This window comes from Quercus robur, chromosome 6, assembly GCF_932294415.1.
Source record: "Quercus robur chromosome 6, dhQueRobu3.1, whole genome shotgun sequence".
In the NCBI taxonomy this organism is placed as follows: Eukaryota; Viridiplantae; Streptophyta; class Magnoliopsida; order Fagales; family Fagaceae; genus Quercus; species Quercus robur.
Genome location: NC_065539.1, coordinates 25856380 through 25869436, shown reverse-complemented (window position 1 = coordinate 25869436; position 13057 = coordinate 25856380). Strand labels below are relative to the sequence as shown.

General features: G+C 35.3%; 1 pseudogene; it reads right to left on the bottom strand.

The window, feature by feature from the left end:
* Positions 1–3708: 3708 nt before the first annotated feature.
* LOC126733388 (probable aldo-keto reductase 2) lies at positions 3709–9289 on the bottom strand (annotated as a pseudogene).
* Positions 9290–13057: the final 3768 nt, after the last annotated feature.

The following is a 13057-nucleotide window of genomic DNA, read 5'->3' as shown; positions in this document are numbered from 1 at the left end:
GCGGCAAACCAAAGAAAAATGGAGAATTTTTACCTATTAGCTTTTTCCTATTCAATTGGTTGTTTTTTTTTTGGAATTTTCAACAAAAACATCAGCAATCAAATATTTTCTTCCTATCATAACCATCAAATAAAAACCCTAAACCATATTATTGAATAAAAAAACCAAATAGAATTAAAAATAATAATAATAAAAACCTAGAGAAAGACCTTTTCTTTTCCTCTTTAGCATCCATCCCATGCACACAATATAGAGCACAATCTAAAGGATCTTTTACTTCAAAACCTAAACTCAACTCTCAATTGATGTAGGTACAAAAGCATCAAGAAGCTGAATATGTCTATGTCTAGAAAATAATAAGAAATAAAATACGTTTACTTCTAAAAAATAACCTCCAATCTACAAGAGCTTTTTGAATTCACAAGGGTTACTTAAATCCACAGGACAAAATGGGCTTTTGCCCTTTTTGGACAAATTAATTAGCCTTTTGCTATTCTTCCCAAACTAAATAGGGAAATCTCCATCTTTTTAAAATCGAGTTTCTCAAAATCGAGTTAAAAAAAAAAATTCTGGAGTCTTATAGTGACGTTTTTAAGGACCTACAGTGACATTTTAAGAACCTATAGTGACGTTTTATAACTTGATATCCATAAAATCGAGTTATAGGCAATTTTATTGCCTATAACTCGATTTCATGGATATCAAGTTACAAAACGCCACTATAGGTCTTTATAAACGTCACTATAGGTCCTTGAAAACGTCACTATAGGGCTTAAATCGATTTTCAAAAGAGGGGTATTTCCCTATTTAGTTTGGGAAGAAGGGCAAAAGGTTGATTAATTTGCCCAAAAAGGGAAGAAGCCCATTTTGTCCTAAATCCACAAGAAAAGATAGTTTGGAATCTACCAAAAAATAAAGAGACAAAAGTCTAAACTTATATTAAATTGAATATGAATTTGAAAATTTGTTTACAGACTCAACATTTCAACACCTTGTGCAGAAGTTGTTTAGGTCATACAATATTGTTGGGATGTTGTATCCAGGAGAAGACAAGTTAGAGAAGGTTTGCATGGATAAAAAGCTTTGTCAATCGAGGGTTTGAATCTCCTTAAAGAAAGCAAGTGTCATGCCTCAGTCCAATTTATATTGTGTAATTTTTTCTATATTATGTATATCCAAATTTTGTTTTGCTTCAATTTTTAATTTTGTGTGATTTTGTTATATCTTAGTATATCATCACTAACATTTGTCAGCCAGTTTGAGGGCTATAGATGCCACAAATGATCGTACAGCGGTTCCATAATAAATAACCTCCATGTGTTATAAAAGTTCAAAAAGCTTGCGCAAAAGCCAACTCGATTCAAACCAAGGCACCATAGGCTATATTGTTTGGCAGTTTGGCACTTGGTAAGGTCGATCTGCCAACTTTGCAAGTGTTTGCAGGAGGTGAGGTGGGTTTAAATTTAGCCATATTGCGTGTTTATGCAAAGACATTTTAGGTTCTGATTTTATAACATTTCGACTTTACTGACCAAAATAAAAAAATAAAAAAAAATAAAAAAACTTTTCAGCTGATGCGGGATGTAGAACCATCAAGAAGCATAACACGTCTACCTCTAAAAAACAAGAAACAAAACACGTTTGTTTCTGAAAATAACCTCAAATCCATGGAAGTTATTTGAATCCACAAGAAGAAAGAGTTTGGAATCCACCAAAAAATAGAAAGACAAAAGGGCTCTGTAAAACTTTACAGATAAAAAAAAATATTCTAAAATAACTCTTAATTGATACTCAATCATAACATGAACCAAATTTGACTTAGAAAGCATTAAAAGCACCTAAAAACGAGAAAATAATAACCCTAAACCTAAAATAACGAAAATTACAAATTAAATACCAAAATTAATAAATTATAATATATAAATTGTAGATTTTGTCCTACATCAAACCCTTCCACTTGAAACAAACTCGTCCTCGAGTTCATCTTTAAAATCTGAAATCTTCCATGCCAAGAGAACAAATACTTTAAATACTTTATCTTCTTTGTCTTTTTGCCAAACTTGAAAGCCATCAATTGAGCAACTTGAACTTCTTGTCCCTTGATCTTCATGCAATTAACAATATTCACCAAATAATAGTCAATAATCAAATCAAATCTTTCCACCCTAATAAAATCAATAAACTTTATTTCGATGTCTCCCACCAAAATAATAGGAGCTTGAACGTTGCAATCATCTAACTTGACTTCATCGAGATCGTTGACAACTTCCTCTATAATTTCTTCTTTAATGGTTTTTATTATCTCGACCTAAGTTTTTTTTCTCTATAATAGGGTCTTCATTAATCTCCTCCACAATCTTGATTTTAGGTTCTTCTTCCATAACAAGGCCTTCACTAATTTCCTCAAAAATATCTATATTTTCTTCTTTGACTTCTACATATTCTTCAAGAAAAGTATTTTCTTCAACATGTAATTCTTCTCTTAGTGGTGGAATATATGGCTCTTTAAAATAATTCAAGTGTGAACTTCTTGGCCAATAATAATCTTGTATTGTATACGACAAGATTTCTTTACAATCCAAAGGATAAAATTTGATAGCAAACATCTTTTCATCCTTGTCCATGAACGGATTTTGTCTTTACCTTGTCGGATTCTATCAAATTGTACTCGTTCCCACCAACATAAAGCATGCTCACTAAGTTTATACAAAACAAGTCCAACTTTTCTCTCATAATAAAAACTCTTAAAGTCAAATAGATCCTCTAGATTAAGTACCCGTTTGGATTCAAATTAATTTGGTGTTTGCATTTTGTAAATTGGGTTTTTCTCTCTTTTTTTTTTTTTCTTTTTTTTTTTTTTTTTTTTTTTTTTGTTCAGCCCACAATTGTTGACAAGTCAACTGTGAATAGTGTACCCATGCACTGTTCACGGGTCCCACAAATTACACTTTTCAGCAACTTTTTTATTAAAAATGAGTCCTACAACACTATTTACATATTTAAAAATGATTTCGCTACAGTATTTTCAATTTCAGTTTTTAGTTTCAGCAAAAATAAGCTATATCCAAACAGACCCTAAGTAACTAATCAAGAAAATCTTCTTTATAAAAATAACCATTAAAACTTGCAATTCTTTTATAAGGTCTATATGAAATTTGCTTATCAATAAGTTGCTCATGAGTTATGTCTCCGCAATAGTTATGCCTATTGTTTCCATGCTCCAACGACGGCATTTTAGCAAAGATATTTGTGAGTGATAGCTATACGTCACGTAATACTTGCTAAGTTGTCTGTCACCGGAATTGCTACTGTCTCATACGTCAGACACCAAACCAGGATAAGTCAAGGCTCTGATACCAACTGATGCGGGATGCGGAAAAGTCAAGAAGCAAAGCCTACCTCTAGAAAATAAGAAACAAAGCACGTTTGTTTCTGAAAATAATCTCGAATCCATGAGGGTTCCTTGAATCCACAAGGGCCCTTGAATCGACAAGGAGAAAAGTTATGGAATCCACCAGAAAATAGAAAGACAAAAGTCTGAATTTTATTGATTGAATAATTGTTAAAAAACGTGTATAGACTTAGGAGCCTATTAAAGGTCCCGTAAAACTTGACAGACAAGAGAATATATTCTAAAATAACTCCTAATTGATACTTAACCATAACAAGAACCAAATTTGATCTAAAAAATTATTAAAAGCACCTAAAAACAAGAAAATAATAACCTTAAACCTAAAATAATGAAAATTACAAATTAAATACCAAAATTAATAAATTACAATATTTAAATTGGAGATTCTGTCCTATATTGTCAGCAGAACCCACTGTTTCTTTAAGCAATCAAGATTCAAGAACTCGACTAAACTCAACACACTTCAATTAACAGTAGTCCATGAAACTCACTGTCCTTATTGATACAAAGCAAAAGACTTGTGTTTATGCAGCTTTCTATGAAGAAAGTGGCGGAGTTTCAGAATCCTTCCAAGTTGTAATGTCATTATTATATCTTTCACCCTTCACAATATCCTCCGAAGCAAACAATTCAAGTTCAGCCATTTCTTCTGGTGTCAGTTTGACAGACAGAGCTCCAATGTTTTGGTTGAAGTTTTCAATCTTGGTGGTTCCAGGTATGGGACACGTCCTTCCCTTGGTGATGAACCCAGGCCAGCGCTAGCTGCGATGGGGTGCAGCCCTTCCTTGTTGCCATTTCATTAACACGCTCAAATATGATTTTGTTATGCTCCAAATTTTCGGGTTGGAACCTGGGTAGGGACTGCAAGCAGTGGGAATACATAAATCAGCATTAAGATTGAAATCATTAAACCGAGGAAAATTTCATGGAGACAGAGTCACTCATTCATAGAGCTGATGATAATCGTACACTATAAAATACTTATAGCATCAAGACTTAAATCACTATAATTAATCTTAAGGTAGTGTAAATCATAAAGGCAATGATGAATATACAGTTTAACATAATTCTACTCTCTTTTGAGCAACAACAAAATAGCAGCAAACAAATTAGACCATAACCATTACATAAAAATAGTTTCCTGTAAAATGAAAAGGAGTTGATGGGAAAATCAGCAGCCAGAAATTTCTTCTATTTTAGAAAAACTGATCTACAAAGCGATTAAAAAAAAAACCATTATTGAAAGGAACCAAATGTTCTGATTGGCTGTATGAAAAATGAGGTAGCTGGGCTACACTAACAAATTTACAATGAATACTTGAAGTCTGCAGTATTGTGAAGATTTCAGCAAAACATTTTGGCTACAAAAATCATTTGATCAGATAAATTAGATTACTCGGATACATACTGCATCTATTAAAGAAAATGTTGGGCTCAAGTCAACTTTTGAATAGAATGTTGACTACTATATTAGTTCATTATAAGAAATATGGAAAGCGTATAGTATAGATTGACCTTTGCAAGGTCAATCACCCTGTGAGCCAAGTGAGCTCGCAATATTCATAAATGCAATGATGATGCTATAAAACTGTTAATCTCAATGCATTTGTGCATCTCTTTTTGAAAATTAACATTTGGGTTGTGGAGCTACAATTACAAACCTTTCGGTAGTCATTATCCGACAGATTTTCAACAAACTTAGATCCAGATGAAAAGAATCCTCGTCCTAGAGGACTGTATGCTACAATCCCAATGCCTAGTTCCCTGCACAATTAGTTGGACAAATTAAAGTTTTGGTTCTCAATTATTCTTTACTTAAAACTAAAGCAGCTGTAATTGAAACCTCACTTGCAAGTGGGAATTATTTCTTCCTCCACGTCTCTAGCCCACAAAGACCACTCTAGCTGCACAGCTGTTATGGATGAACCACGTGTGCCCTTCTGATTGTCGAAGCAGAGGCCTCGGATAGACCTATGTACTTGATTTTGCCCTCTTCAACCAGTTTCTTGAGTTCTCCAATCTTTGTAATATATAGGAGAAAACAATTAGAGGATGCTCAATAGCAAGATTATAAAACATGCAGATTGGGTGACATAAAGCAACAAAACAATAGTGGCAACAAATGTACGTGGCAACTAAGCTCGCTACGAAGGATAGGTGCAAAATAATCAAGCAGCAATAACAGTATATTTGATATGTAATTAGACTACTTAAATTACAATATATGCCGAATTTTAACACTTGCATATCATTATCTCAAAAGCCTCACAAGCATGACAGCGTGGGATCATGGTTAAATAATAATATAAATGATAGGTACAAGTTTCCTGTTTTTTATTCAATCACCCTGTAACTAGGGGTGTCCAACCAGACCCGGTACCCGACCCACCCGCCCAACCTGTCCGATCCGGCCCGAGAACCGGCTGACCCGACGCCGGTGACGGTCGGCGACGGATCCCCGATCCCAAAATCCGAGTCCGGCGGGTCGGTTGACAGATTAAAGCATGGAAAACCGATTTCAACCGACCCGACCGGAAAACACACCGGAAAAACTTTCTCCGTCGATTAAGGTCTTTCGCCGGTATGATTTTGTCCGATCTGTCGAGATCCGGCGAGATCTCGTCGATATCTGGCCTGATCTCTTTGAGATCTTGCCGGATCTCTTCAGATCGGGCCTGATGTCGTTGAGATCTGGCCTGATCTCTTCGAGATCTGGCCTGATCTCTTCGAGATCTCGCCGGATCTCTTCGAGATCGGGCCTGATCTCGTTGAGATCTGCCAAGATCTCTTCGAGATCGGCCTAAGCTCGTTGAGATCAGCCAAGCTCTCTTCGAAATCCGGACAGATCCAGCAAAAATAAGCAGATTTTGGCAAAAATCCGGCGCGATTCTCACAATCCGAGTCCGACCGGAAACCGACCGGAAAATTCTGACGTTCGACCACCCGAACCGTTGCGTCGGCGGGTCGGCGGCGGGTCCATGTTTAGGAGACCCGAAGTGATCGGGTCGGTTCCGGGTTAGGCACAAACCCGACCCGGACCGACCCGTGGACAGCCCTACCTGTAACTAATTACTATAAAGAATTGAATAATGGTTATCACTTAGAGTCAAGCATGAAGCTAAATCTATTAGCCATCATATCCTTCATTTGGTTTTGAAATTCTCTAGATGCTAACAACCTAGCACTTATTTAGAACCCATAATCTATTTTTACAACTAAATACTTAATTAGTCCTAAACTAGGAATCTAGGATTAAAGCCAAGTTTACATGAATAGCCGAATTTCATATTGCATGCGTATAATCAAGCTAAGGCATAAATATAAGCAACATGAAATAAGCAGAATGATAAATGGCAAACCACACGAATGTATCAAGAAGTGTTTTCGAAAAGGAAACCAAAGCATCCGATGAAAAACTTCTCCGCCGGCTCTGCAGTTGTAATCTCCACTGGTAAGAATAGTTTCAGTACATAAAAGACTATGAACTCTCCAGGCCCATATCCTCCTAAGTACACAAGTCCTCCAAGCTTCTGCTAGTAACCGACTTGACTGAGCTCTTTCTTCAAAATGCCACCGTTGAACCACCAGCAAAAAGCCATGCACCAAGAAGATTTGGATTTGAACTAAGCTCCAATGGTTTACATTCCCTTAAACAACGCACAACACTCTGTATTTGATGAAGGAGGTGAAGGTTATAAATTTCTCTCAAGGTTATTGTAACAATAGTGAGAGAAATGGAGAAGAAGAGTGAAGGATGACTCTAAGGCTCTATCTCTCTTCTCAACGCAACGAATGGATGTGATTTTTAAAATGACTCTCAATATATATATATATATATATATACACACACTGATAGGGATGTTTTTAATCAAACAAATGCCTATGTAAGCTGACGACCCTGTAGAGTTGTTGGCTCTACAGAAACGGACGGACTCTTTAAGTGACAGGTCTCTCTCTCTCTCCAGGGACCGATGGGTGCGACCCTTGCACTAACTAACAAAGCCCTTATTGAAGCAGTAGATGACCCTAGACTAATGGAAGAGAAAGCCGACGGATCCAGCGTCGTGATCCTCACGATTACTCATATAAGGAAATATCTTGCGTAACACGCACAAAAGCCCACTACTGATCCGTATCTCCCTCATAAGGAAATATACCCTAAAATCTTGGAAACCCTAGGTATCAAATCTCCCCTACTAGGAAGGGATCCCAATTTGCCACTCATCACTATATAAACACCAGACCTCCTCTTTTCTCAGGTATGCAGAAACTCTCTCTAGCTCTCTCACTATACAGTTCTTAGAGATTTCTCATTCGGTAACTTGACTTTCGGATGGTTTTTAGCCGGTACAACACTGATACTTTTTGTTTGGTCCATTTGTTCTTATTCCACAGGTACCCATTGGAGCGACTTAGAGCTTATAACTCACTGACAATTTTAGCACATCATCATATACTTAGCAACAACTGATTCCCACGTCTAGCATGTGTAGGGTGTGTTTCTTGGCTTATTTGATAAAGTTGGAAGACAAGACAGCAGGTTAAGAAGTTCTATCGACATGTTGTTCATGACTAGCTTGTCTAGGTCACGAACTGGTTGCGATAAACATTTTAACAAAGCTTCCAACTTTGGCTGCCACACGTAACTCGCAAGCTGTGCAGGTCATGAACAAGTTGCAGAATGCAGCTTTGACCATGTTTGACTATGCCTAAGTACATTTTACCCTAAATATAATTAATCTCAAAGAATACATAAAAAAGAGATAATAAAAAAACATAACATTTGTCATGAAATTACGTCCATAAAGACAATGATTTAACAAGATCAATTCATCAAAACAAATAAAACTCATTACATTGATTCCCTCTATTGCACTGATTGAAGTACAACCAAAAAGCAAATGAGGAGCTCCTAAATTGGTTAGCTTTTAGCTCTCAAAGTAATTACAATTATATTCATATGACAACAAAGCTTAGATATAGTTGTGGGAGTAAAATTTATATTGCAAGCATGTTGTGTATATATTAAGCCATACTAACCGTGACTTCAATGGGAACGCGGTTGTCAATACGGTGCTGGTAATATAGATCAATACAATTGATATCAAGGCGCTTCGAGCTGTCTTCACAAGCTGCTCTCACATATGCTGGATCGCCACAGACTTCATACTTCCCATCCGCAAATCTAATGCCGAACTTAGTAGCCACAGACTTCATACTTCCCATCTCACATATGATTAATTATTGTGTGCCCTAAGCCATCTATTTTTGAAAATATTTTCTCAGAAATTGAAAATATTGTCAATACTTTTTCAATTTCTGAGAAATTTTTTTTTAAAAATGATTAATTATTGTGTGCCTTTAAAGTACACATTAGCAAAATCCATAATACTATTATGTATACAACCATTTTCATAACATTTTTAATAAAGGGTTGAGTTGGTAAATTTTTATTAGTTCTCATCTAAACTCACAATTAACATTCTTTTTTATTTACTAATATCAACTTATTACTACAGCAATTGTAAAATTTTGTGTAAAATTTTTTGTGACTAATTGAAAATGAAAACTAAGAATACCAAAGACAGAGTGACCCATTTGTGAGTAGTAGAGTAGAGTAGTACTACCTTTCCGAGGAGTATTTCATTGGTGAAGGGGCCGTAGATGTTGGAGGTGTCAAGGAAGGTGACTCCATTGTCAACGGCGAGGTGGATGAGAGTGATCGTGTCTTCATCAATCATCGGGCTTTGGAGGACCATAGGTGGACATTCCCATGCAGCCCAGACCCTGTGCTGAAACCTCCAGTCCCTGTGAACCCAGCTTTATCCTCTTCACACTTACTGCCATTTCTTTCTTCAACAAATAGGCAATAGCTACTACGTACTACCACTTGCATAAACCAAGTTCAGTAATTGAAATACACTTGGTTGTGGTCCGAATATATAAAGAAGTAGAAGAGAGCTGTGTTCTCCTGGTAGACTGAGTCTGCATTATTGAAAAAGCAGTCGCTGAAACAGTACAATACTAGCTACAAGTCTTTAACTACCCGCCAACAGGCCCTAAAGAATTTTAGTCAGAGTTGGCCCCTTCAATAAATGAATTTTTTTTTTTTTTTTTATGCGCAATAAATGAATTTTGGTCTCCTTGTTTCATTTAAATTCATTCAACTATATTGACCTTTTATTAGTCTCTCGCTCCATCTCTCCTCCCCTAACACGTCACGTTATTACACAAGCCCAACTTTTATAAGTTCTACTATTGGGCTGTAACTTACTTGACCTTTTCAATTTGTATTTTTCACCTACCTCATCACTCACAGTGAAAGTGTTCCTTAATCTCTCAACTCCTCCATTTCTTTTTTTCCTTTTTCATTTCTATTTTACCTCCATTTCTATTTATTTATATTATGGATGGCGATTTTTTTTCTTCCTTTTATTTATTAATCCAATCGATAGTCTATATTCATTATTTTTATTTAGTATTTCATACTAACGTACTAAAACAACCAAATTTAAGTAAGATTTGGTATGACAAACACATTTAGTGCTAGATTAGATGCATAAATCTTCGTTGTCCAATATATGATACCACTAATCTTATTTGAAAAATCTCATACACATGCCAAAATTAACAGATTTGTCTTTGTGTTTGACATTTGGAGAAGCAAATGTTGAAGTTGATGTTTGAAAATTCATTTGTGTAGCGATGAGTGGGTCACACACACACATGATCGTTTAGTCTTGGCCATCCCATCCAAAGGAAAATTTCTAGCTCTGCCTCTGCCACCCGCTGACAACTACAAGTAGAAACGGAGCAAGGACTTAGAATTAGGGGGCCAATGAGTGGCTCCATCCCTGACTGTAGGTTTTCGAACTGCTGTGTAAGCACGTATGTCTACGTTAGTTCCACATTTGACAGCACAAGGCCTCATAAAGAAACTTCCATGAGAGAAAAAAAGTATGAGGATACAAAAATTATCCAGAAGATTTGACCTAGATGCTATACTCCTTATCACTAATAATTACTAATCTTTTTTTAGTTAAAAAGTAAGAAAGCACCACTCTCTATCTTTCAAGAGTTATTTTTAGGATTTTAAAAAGTGAAAGTTAACAAATGTTGTTTAAAGGGTATTTATCTGTCTTTCAAGAGTTATGTTTTTTCCCCTAGGGCAATTCACTATTGATAGATAAAATTGCATATTTTGTTGCCATCTTTTAAACTCATTTCCATTGAATCTTTCTGACTTTTCTCCATGTTTAATGGGAACAGAAATAGGAATAGCGACTAGCGCTGCAACGGGATTCACCACATTAACACCTTCGGTAGACATTTCGATCTGTTAAAATAAATCCTCAAAATTCAACAAATTTTAAACACATAGAAACCGAAGTTTATAGAACACACCAAACTAATTTCCTATTTTCAACTAAAAACAAGTAATCTAAAACTAAAAGAGAACTTTGAAAAAGAATATCAAACGGTGCAAACAGTTATAGCTATTTCTTCATATATTCCAAATGATATATGCAAGCAGTTAATTTTTGAAAGTATTATCGTCTGAAACAAATCTCCCTTTACGCAATTTTACTTATGCGCATCGCGAACAACTAGTATTAGAACTTAAAAGAATTATCCCAATTCAATCACAAAATAACTTCTCAAAATTAATATAGTGCACACACAAAAACTTTCCACGGTAATAATATAGATATATATATATAATATAAAACACGATTATAAATATCAATGAATTGAAGCAAAAGATAAATGAAAACCCTTACAGAAAGTCAACCAACACATGCAATTCGCAAAACGGTAACAGTGAGAATCAATGCGATTTCACACTACTAGGTTTGTTCACAAAAACTGTTCTGTGACAGTAACTACTAACTATAAAACCACAAAATTCATTTAACGAAAATCACAAAAACAAATTAAGAAAACAAAAAAAATTTCTTAAGATTGTTGGAAATTATTCGCAAATAATTTACTTTTGTGATTTTGTGAACAAGATTAATAAATAATATATGCATAAATTTGTGTGTGAGAATGTACAAGAAAAATAGAGTAAAACTCACTGACCAAATGAATGCAGAATAGTTGATACAAAACTGATCAAGGCTAGTGTTTAAACTAAGCCCACCTCACTTGGACCGACTTACAAAATCAATTTTTCATTCAAACCATAATGGTTTTAAGAAAGTGTCCACGACGTTAATAAACCATTTTTCCAACAATTAAATAGTATGGCTATTCAAATAGGACCGAGAGATCTTTGTAGGCGACTAGTGGTTTAGTAACATATTTTAATATTTTATAGATGTTTCTAGAGAAGAATGCATTCAAATGATCGAGATGAAGGGGGATGCAAACCACCATTAGATCCAATTTTTTTTAAAGCAAATGCGGTTGTATGTAAGGGGCATTATGGTGATAAATGGGTTGTGGGGAGAAGAGATTATGTTTGTTGTTAATTTTTAAAAAATACTAACTTTTAGATCTTATTTTTTCTTTTTCTTTTTTCTTTTGTTATAATTTTAGTAGAAGAGAGACATAAAAGGAAAGTAAAAATATATATTTACTCTTGTTTTTAAAGAGGTGGGTTACGGAGCCCCTAACAAAAATGACCTTACATAAATAAAGTGTCAAGTTTTGAACCACGAGTAGGCAAAGTGAAAATAAACCTAACTATATGTAGGTTTATTGTAATTACCCTTTTATTTTATATTTCAAATTGATACTTAGAAAGTAAGGATGACAATTTTGCCCCGCCCTGCTTAATCTATCCCTCCCCGCTTCGCCCCATGCGGGTTTTCCCTGCCCTACAAAGGTGGTGGGGCGGAGATGAGGCAAGATTTTAGGGGCGGGGGCGGGGATGAGTTTAGACTTTTTAGACCCACCCCACCCCGTCCTGTCCCTCCCCGTCCCCACCCCGTCCCGTGTTGCTAAGGGGTTATAATTGTAAATTTTTCATATCCTAAAACTCTACTATTTAAATCAATATATCATTATTAGCTTATTTTGTTCTATCCAATGTAGTTCGCTGCCTTTATTTTGTTATGTGTTATACTATGAGATTTTTTTTTATTTTTTTTGTGATTGTCTTGTTAAACACTTGGATATATTATTCAATTTTTTTTTCTACAAATTGATTTGATTTGATGGGATAAATTTAGTTGTAATTTCAAATATATTTTTATTAATGAAATAGGTTTCATTAAAAAAAATGGTATTAATTGTAGGGCAAATTAACAAAAAATAGAGTTTTACAGGATGGGGCAGAGCATCGCGAGGCCCCAAGTGACGAGAATGGGGTGAGAAAGTTTTTCCCATCATGTGAGATGGGGCGAGAATAGGGTAAGACAAAACTATGTGGAGTGAGGACAAAGACCCCATCCTTCAACTTCGACCCTGTCCTGCCCCATTGCCAAACCTAACTTAGAGTTTAAAGGGTGACAATCATGTCCTTAATTAGTCTAAAATCTTTCAATGCAATTCCAATTTAATTCTAAAGTGTCATTAATTTGATTAGACGTTTATATCTTTTTCATAAAAAATAAAAACAACTAGGTGTCAATAAAACTACTCGTAAGAACTAAGAAGCCATTATTAATTACCTACCATGAAATCATAATAAGCGGCGAT